Source organism: Apium graveolens, chromosome 2 (assembly GCF_009905375.1).
Source record: "Apium graveolens cultivar Ventura chromosome 2, ASM990537v1, whole genome shotgun sequence".
Lineage (NCBI taxonomy): Eukaryota > Viridiplantae > Streptophyta > Magnoliopsida > Apiales > Apiaceae > Apium > Apium graveolens.
Window position 1 is genome coordinate 253,175,756 of NC_133648.1, and position 8,396 is coordinate 253,184,151.

The 8,396-nt window shown below is 35.9% G+C and overlaps 1 non-coding gene across 1 annotated transcript; it reads left to right on the plus strand.

Annotated features, from left to right (window-relative positions):
• Positions 1-6,321: 6,321 nt before the first annotated feature.
• Positions 6,322-6,426, plus strand: LOC141709105 (small nucleolar RNA R71). Its single transcript, XR_012569698.1, has one exon. It is a non-coding gene; the product is annotated as a small nucleolar RNA R71 (small nucleolar RNA).
• Positions 6,427-8,396: the final 1,970 nt, after the last annotated feature.

Consider the following 8,396-nt stretch of genomic DNA (forward strand, 5'->3'; position numbering starts at 1 on the left):
TTAATTATTAATTGATTTAATTAATTATTAATTAATTTTAATTAATTATTTAATTAGATTTAATTATTTAAAAATGAATTAAAAATTCTGAAAAATAGTTTCGAGCTTTAAAATATTATTCTAAATTATTTCCAAGGCTCGATAATTATTCTAAAATTATTTCGGAGCCAAAATTGGCCAACCGAACCCTGTTTATTAACCCGAAATTGATCCAACGACCCGTTTTAATTCCGAAAAATGTTTTAAAAATCATTTTAAATACCAGAAAGCCTATTTATGACCCGAGACTTCTTTATAAATAATATATCATTGATTACGTGATGTATTATGTGCTATATGTGACTTGTTAATTGACTATCGGTCTATATATTCGATGTTTACTTGATTATTGCATAACTTTCAATCCGTTAATCGGATTTGGGTAAAACGAAGGGTAGATAGAAGTATGTGTTGAATAGAATTCCATGAGTAAATTATTGATAGATGCTTATGATATGTGAGCAGAAGAGGCAAGACGTAGGAAAGGGAAACAGGTAGTTGAGGAGTAAAACGGTTATGATTGGAAGCGAGTGCAGTGTAGTAAGCTAATACCAGGCAAGTGTTCTGAACTTTCTCGAAATATTGTAGTACTTGATAATCCTGTGATATTGCAAGTTCTTTGAAGCACGGAAACCTAAATCCTGATTTCAGTTATTGTCCTTGAGCCAGGAATCATATTCTTTCTAATCCATTGATTATTGTATACCCAAACAAGAACCACAAATCTACGATACTACTCTACAAATACATACAAACTAAATACCAAACACTGAAATGAACTATTATATACTCAACCCATGGTATCTTATACTTTGAAAGATCGAATCCTTGAAACCTTGAAATGTTGATTCCTTTGTTATCCAATTCTTTCATTACCCAGCATCCAAGCTTTTAAATTGCCTTATTGATCCTTACAAGGATTGAAACCCTTTCATTGTTAAACATTTATTGTTGTTAATGATTTCAGTTATTGTTTACTATTGCATATTCTGTTATTATGTTAGAATTGGATTGTTTTTATAAAATTGTGGACCAGATTCGTGGTCAGACCATATAATGGTCAAGTTAGGCCAATGTGTGCCTTGGATCTAGTAGTTAGAGCAATGCTGTGTGCCTTGCTCGGGGTTAGTGCGTGACTGATCAGCAGCCTAAACTTGGTTTTTAAATTAAAAGTATAATATCCAATTCTAAATCATAATCTATTGTTCACTTGATATCATAAAGATATTCACCTGATGATCATTATTCTCAGTTTTGTCATTATGACTTGCTGAGCTAGTTAGCTCATTTGTGCGATGTTGTTTATATTCTTTCCAGTTAAAAAGGAACCAGTTGGTAGCAAGGATCTCCAGTCCAGCGCGAGAGCTAGGGGTTCAGGTTGAGAAAGCTGAGCTAGTAGGCTTCTTTTGGAATAATTTAAGTTTGTAAAAGTTTGTAATAACGTTTAATACTCAGTTTGAATTAGAAATAGTTGGGATTTGAACGATTTATAATATATTAGTGTGTTTGGCTTGTGTGCATACTTTAACCTGTTGCGGTCCATGGTGATTGGTAAGTAGGGTCATTGCATATATTATTATTATATTTATTATTGTTATAAGCAGGTTATAATTAAGGTGTGTGTGTGGACCCCAAACTTCTGACCCGGGTTTGGAGGGCACCACAATTGTGATGCAATACCTTAACCCAATCCTAGGTGCTGGGTTTACCATTAAGGTATTCACAGGATAATAAATCCACCAAAGAATTGCTTTCAAAAGAAGGTGTGTATCACCAAGGAAAACTATTTTTTTGAATAAAATATATTTAACATATATGACGTTTTACTTGACTTTATCATACAGTCATTTCATACTGTACATTATTATGCTGGGCATTATGGCTCACTCTTGCTTTCTTTTAAATGACACAACACAACAGATAACCAGTATGCCGGTGTGGGACGTAGTCGCTTGCAGTCATGGGGAGAATCCCTGACAGCTTTGTCTCAGGTGGGCAAGAGTATCAGATAGGTATAATATATCAGTCGTAATTATTGTAACTTCATATAAAGGTTATCAATAATTATTTGAGATCCTGTAAAGTACATTTGAGTGTAATAAAAGAAGATTACATTTGGTACATCGTTTCTAAGGCTATAACTTGTGTGTGTGTGCATGAGATTGGGGTATGTTGGATTGTTGAATCAATACAGGTTACACATGAGTGAAGGATGGCGTGACGACCCAGATTCCTTACTCCGGATTTGGGGGCGTTACAAAATAATCATGGTAAGACCCTCATTTTTACACTTCTTTCAATCGGACTTTTAAAAACTTCAAAATCTAACTTTGTGTTTTCTTGATTATTTGTGAGATCCAAGCGTGTATAAGGATTAATCAAGGTTTTACGGCTTCCTAACAACTTTCCCCTCACAAATAAAGGTATAAAACTTCTGGACCCTTAAGTACTAAGTTGGTTTGCTTGAATTTTGGGATGGTTTGGATGGATGAGTAGTTATTTGAATGATTAAGCTTGAATTGAACTTTGATTGTTAAGTAGATTAGTTGATTATGGAGATGATATAATATTGAATTGGATTGAGGATCTTGAGCTTGTTTCGGATAATATCAGTAGCCTAGGTTTGAATATTGAAGTTGTGGATGGATTGTAGTTGGAAGGGATTGATTTGGAGTGGTAAAAATATTAGAAATCGCTAAGTTCTAGCCGTCATAATTCCCGATTTTCATTAACTGTTACTGTGCTTAACTTTAAGACCCGTGAACTCACTGTAAGATTCTGACCTTTGCCATGTTTAGATAGTTCATGTTACGAGCTTCGTTTTGATATGTCGTTCCCCTAAATTTGAGTTACGAGTGATGAGAAATGACCGTTTTAAGTAACGGCGTTTCGCGAGCGAACCCCGAAACCTCGAGTAATTTTGAGACCATAATTGAGACCCTTAAATGATTATTCGAAACATGAGAGAATTATATCAAGTGAATAAGGCAGTTAGTAAAGTTTTTGCGAAAGAGTCACCTTAAAATTTGTAACGATTAATTTCTTAAAACTGGTGGAGCCGAGGGTACGCGAGCGATTAACGCAAATCATTTATGTATATAGTTTTCAAAACTATTAATCAAATAATGTTTATTCGATAATTTAAAATTAAAAGTGAATATTAGTTTAAATATTCATTCGAGGACTATTGACTCCGATTATTTTATTAAATAATATTCTTTATTTTCTTAAAGAATAATGTTTTGTTATTCGCCAAGTATTCGAGAGATGATTGATATCGTCAATCATTCTTACATTAAATATTTTCAGAAAGTTATTTTCAAAACTTTTACTTCATTTTCTTTGATAAAAGCTATTCGTTATTGGAATGTTATTTATAGCATCATATTCAGATATTCTTTGATTATCTTAGAATTGATTTATTTCAATCAAATCATCCTTATTCCAAAGGCTTTCAAAAATGTTTTCGAGTCTTCAAAATAATTTTAAAAGTTAGAGCGGATCCCAAAACTCATTTTCAAATTTAAGATCTTCATTTTGAAGGGGATTTAAATACTCGCTCAAAACCTAAGGGATCTGGCTCTGTGGTGTATTTTATATTCGCAACGAGGTTGCTGATTTGATAAAGAGCTTTTGATTACTTGCCCAACATTCGGGAAGTAAGTCCTTCTAAATAAGTCGGCATAAGCGATAGGTCGGGGTATGGTCTATCAAAGTGTGAGTGGCTGGGTGGCAGTCCATCAACGCGTAAGAGGCCGGGTGGCGGTCCAGTACAAGGTCCTAATGCGGCCAGGGTGATGACCGGTGGGGGATTCATCCATCTACTAGTAGAAAAGGTTACTTATTGGGTATCTTTGCCTGATCAACAAGATATCGGGTTTATGCCAAAGTTTTCTTCTTTCCAAATTCATTGGATATTACAACTCTGTTTATACTTTTCATAACAGAGGTTTTCAAGAAGTGTATGAGATATATATAGGTGTATATATATATTGGGAATTAATGAAGTATCTCATAACTTCATTTCGTTTAAATGATATTTCAAAGATTGATTCTATTCAAGTCTTATCTTGTAGTCTCATCTATGTGATGAACTTTTGAAACTGATTATACCTTGAACGGTGGTAGTTCAAGCAGTATTCGTAAAAGATATAAGTATATTGGAGTATCTTGTAACTTCATTTTTTCATCTTATATCTAGTAAAGGATTATCTTATGCATGACAAAGATTTTCAGAAAAATGTCGAGACAAGGTTTGATATATGAAATAACCTTGCAACGATATTTTTATACAGTTATAAATTGGAACTTTGTGTATATTATACATGTCAGAGGATTTCATAGATTTTTTAAAAGTATATATGTATATATATATACTGAATATTTTGTGACTTCGTCGCCTTCAGATATCAAACTTGGTTCAATTCTGCTTGACCAAGACTTTCATGAGTACTATAAGAATGCTCATTTATTGTTAAATATTATACATGTTATTTTGGTGGGCTTGTTGCTCACCCTTGCTTTATTCTTTCATCACACAACAACAGCTAGAAAAGATGAACAGGACCAAGCTCCCAATTCATGAGCGGATAGGAAATGTTCCCAATTTTCTGTAGGTGTTGATGCCGTTGTAGCTGAGGTATGAACTACCAATAGGCTAGGCTTTCAACTTTTGATGTACCAGACTTATGTATATTTATGAATTGTAATAATGGCAAAGAATATGTAAATTTATTCAGAAACCCTTTTGAGGTGTAATGACTTATAATTGTGGAATAAAATGACTTGTGTTATTTTTGGTAATCATCTCTGAGACTATAACTTGTGAAGTGTGTGTGTATATTGTGGGGTCACAGTACGCAATAGTTGGTTATTTATTAAGATTAAGTGTTATTAAGGAAAATGGAAGTCGTGACAACCCGGATCCCCGACCCCGGATTTGGGGGTGTTATAATAGACAAGGGCATCCGATTGATGCTAGCTCCCAAATCACATAAACACTTGTCGAACGACAAGTTTCTGATGGTGCAAGGAATAGTGAAGCTTCCAGGATCTTTAAGCTTCGGAGGCAACTTCTGTTGCAGCATAACACTGCATTCCTCCATGAGAGCAACGGTCTCTAATTCATCAAGTTTCACCTTCCGAGAGAGAATACCTTTCATAAACTTCACATAGCTAGGCATCTGTTCAATAGCTTCATTGAAAGGTATGTTGATATGAAGTTTCTTGAACACCTCCAGAAACTTAGCAAATTTCTTATCCAAATTCTGCTTCTGCAGCCTCTTAGGAAAATGAGGCGGAGGATAAACCTGTTTCTCCCCTGTATTACCCTCATGAGGAGTGTGTTCCACGGTTTTCTTCCTTGATTCCATTTTTGCTTCCTTCTGCACATCTTTTTCAGCCACAACTGCATTTTTTGAAACTTGAGATTCTTCAGGCTCTTCGTCTTGCTGAATTTGGGGGCTTGCGACCTTTCCAGACCTCAAGGTGATGGCGTTCACCTGTTTTTCAACTTCCCTCTTGCCTGCATTGGTTTCTGTATCACTAGTAAGCGTTCCTGATGGTCGATTCAATAAGGCGTTATCAATTTTCCCTATTTGGTCCTTCAGAGTCTTGATAGGAACAGCCTGGCTTTGGCATATAAGAGCCTGGTTTTTGCACATAAGCCTCAACTCCCCCAATTCAGATTTTTCATTAGCAGATTGATCGACACTTCCATGCGGGTAGTGTTGAAGTTGGAGTTGTTGTATTGGTGCATACTATTGCTGAAAATCTGGAGGATTGAATTGATTGGATCCAAACTTCTGATAAGGATGTTGTACCGCATTCTGATTGTTGCTCTAATTGAAGTTAGGATGATTCCAGTTGTCAGGATGATAAGTGTCTGGAACTGGTTGCTGCGATCTCTGAAAGTTGCTCACAAACTGAGCTGATTCACTAGATATAGCGCATTGCTCCGTCGCATGCGAACCTGCACATAACTCACTAACACTGGTTATCTGATTAACACCATAATTAGCTAGAGAATCGATCTTCATAGACAATGCCTTTAGTTGAGCAGTGATAGCCGTAGCTGTATCCACTTCAAGAAATCCTGCAACCCTGCCCTGTGGCAATCTCTGAGTTGGATACTGTTATTCATTAGCAGCCATCAGTTTAATTAGATCATAAGCTTCATCATAGCTCTTAGCCTATAAGGCTCCACCTGATGCTGCATCGAGTATGGGTCTGGACTGTGCCCCCAAACCATTATAAAAACAATTGATGATCATCCAATCAGGCATTCTATGATGAGGACACTTCCTAAGCATTTCCTTGTAGCGCTCCCAAGCTTCATTTAAAGATTCTCTTGATTGTTGCGCAAATTGAGTAAGAGCATTCCTGATTACAGTTGTCTTTGCCATAGGGAAGAATTTAGTGAGATACTTCTGAGCAAGATCCTCCCAAGTGGTGATAGAACCTGCTGGTAGAGAATGTAACCAACACTTAGCTTTATCCCTCAGAGAGAATGAGAAAATCCTCAGCTTTATAGCATCTTCAGAAACACCATTGAACCTGAAGATATCGCAGATCTCTATGAAATCCCTAATGTGCGTATTGGGATCTTCCGTTGGAGCACCCCCAAACCGAACTGAATTTTGTACCATCTGAATTATGACAGGCTTGATCTCAAAGGTATTAGCTGTGATAGATGGCCTGACAATGCTAGATTGAATTTCATTGATCTTGGGTTAAGAAAAATCCATCAAGGCTTTCGTTTGTGCTGCTGGATCTCCCATTGCAATGAGTACCTGAAACACAACAAGCAAACCGTGAAAGTAAAAGAGTCCGAGTCAGTGAACTTTAATGACCACTGACGACAAGCACATAAACTAAAAATTAACAACACCGAGTCCCCGGCAGCGGCGCCAAAAACTTGTTAGGGCGAAAACACACACTAAATTACACGTAAGTATACACATCCGCAAGTAGTATAAGATTTAGATCAAATTCGTTCCCACAGAGACTCTTTGGTAAATTTAAGAATATGCACCTGTGCAACAATGATATGGTTATTATCCAATGCTAAGACAAATAACAAGTTGAGATTGTTTATAACTAAGAACTAAACTAACAATTATAACTAAGAGAACAAGAATGGTTGAATTAATATATATGACAAACATGGGATCCTAACTTCATTAAATACTTCATTCAATAGCCTTTTTGTTCTTAAGCTTAGCATGTAATGGTGATGACACTAATCGGATAACACGAAACTAGTAAACGACAACTTTTGTTGTACGAATACCATACTACCAAGCATCCACAAAAGAGATAGAAGTTGAATAGACACCAATTATGCTTAGTCCTTATATGTCTATAAGAATTGAAAACATAACGGTTTAATGCGCAAGTTATCTATCGTGATTACATAGGGCAAGTAAGATGGTTAAAATTACCTACGAATCATGCATAACAATAACACATGAATCTATGCTAGCATGGCAAGTTCTAAACCTCTATATTCAATGTCGCTTAAATAGAGATTAACACGATATCTTATATGTTAGCTATGCACATAAGACGAATAAGCACAACCAATACTAGATTATCATACAATCAACACACACTAAGGTATCAAAACAATTTAACTAGAGAAATCCATAATAAATCCGCTAGAACCCCATGATAACGATTAGTTCATAATCAAACTCATCATCACCATGGGTTCCAATGAAAACATGATAATAAATAATATAAGAGTACTAGGGTTCAAAGACAAATTAAAAAACAAGCATCCAAGCATCAACTATATTAAAGAAAATAAAAGTCTTCTACTCCGTAGCCTTCTCGTGCTCTCAAGGTCTTCTTATTGCTCTCCCAGGCCTCCTTGTTGTTAAAAACGTCTTTTTATTGGTATATATAGGCTCAAGGATGACCAGGACTCCCAAAATCTTCAATTTTGACAAAAATTAGGATTCTGGGGCAAAAACAGGGCGCGAGCGCGCTGTTTTCAGGTGCGGCCACACTGGAATAGTGTTTTCAGCGACGCGGGCACGCTAGTTCTGGCGCGGCTGCGCTGACATTCTGGAAAAATTCTAACAATTCTTCTTTTGGCCGTATCTTGAGTTCTGCTCGTCAGAATTAAGCGATTCAACTGCCCACGCGAAGCTAACGAGATTATCTACAACTTGAGAATGGCCTAGGCTTCCAATTCTGACCTATTTTTAGCATATTTCCTTGAAAAGCTCCTTTCTTTATTAAACTGATGCCTGAAATGTAATAACACAAAAACCTATCAAAAATACCAATAACTTGATTAAAAAATACCAACTTAAGCTTGTAATGAAGCGTTCCAAGTAGATATAAAATCC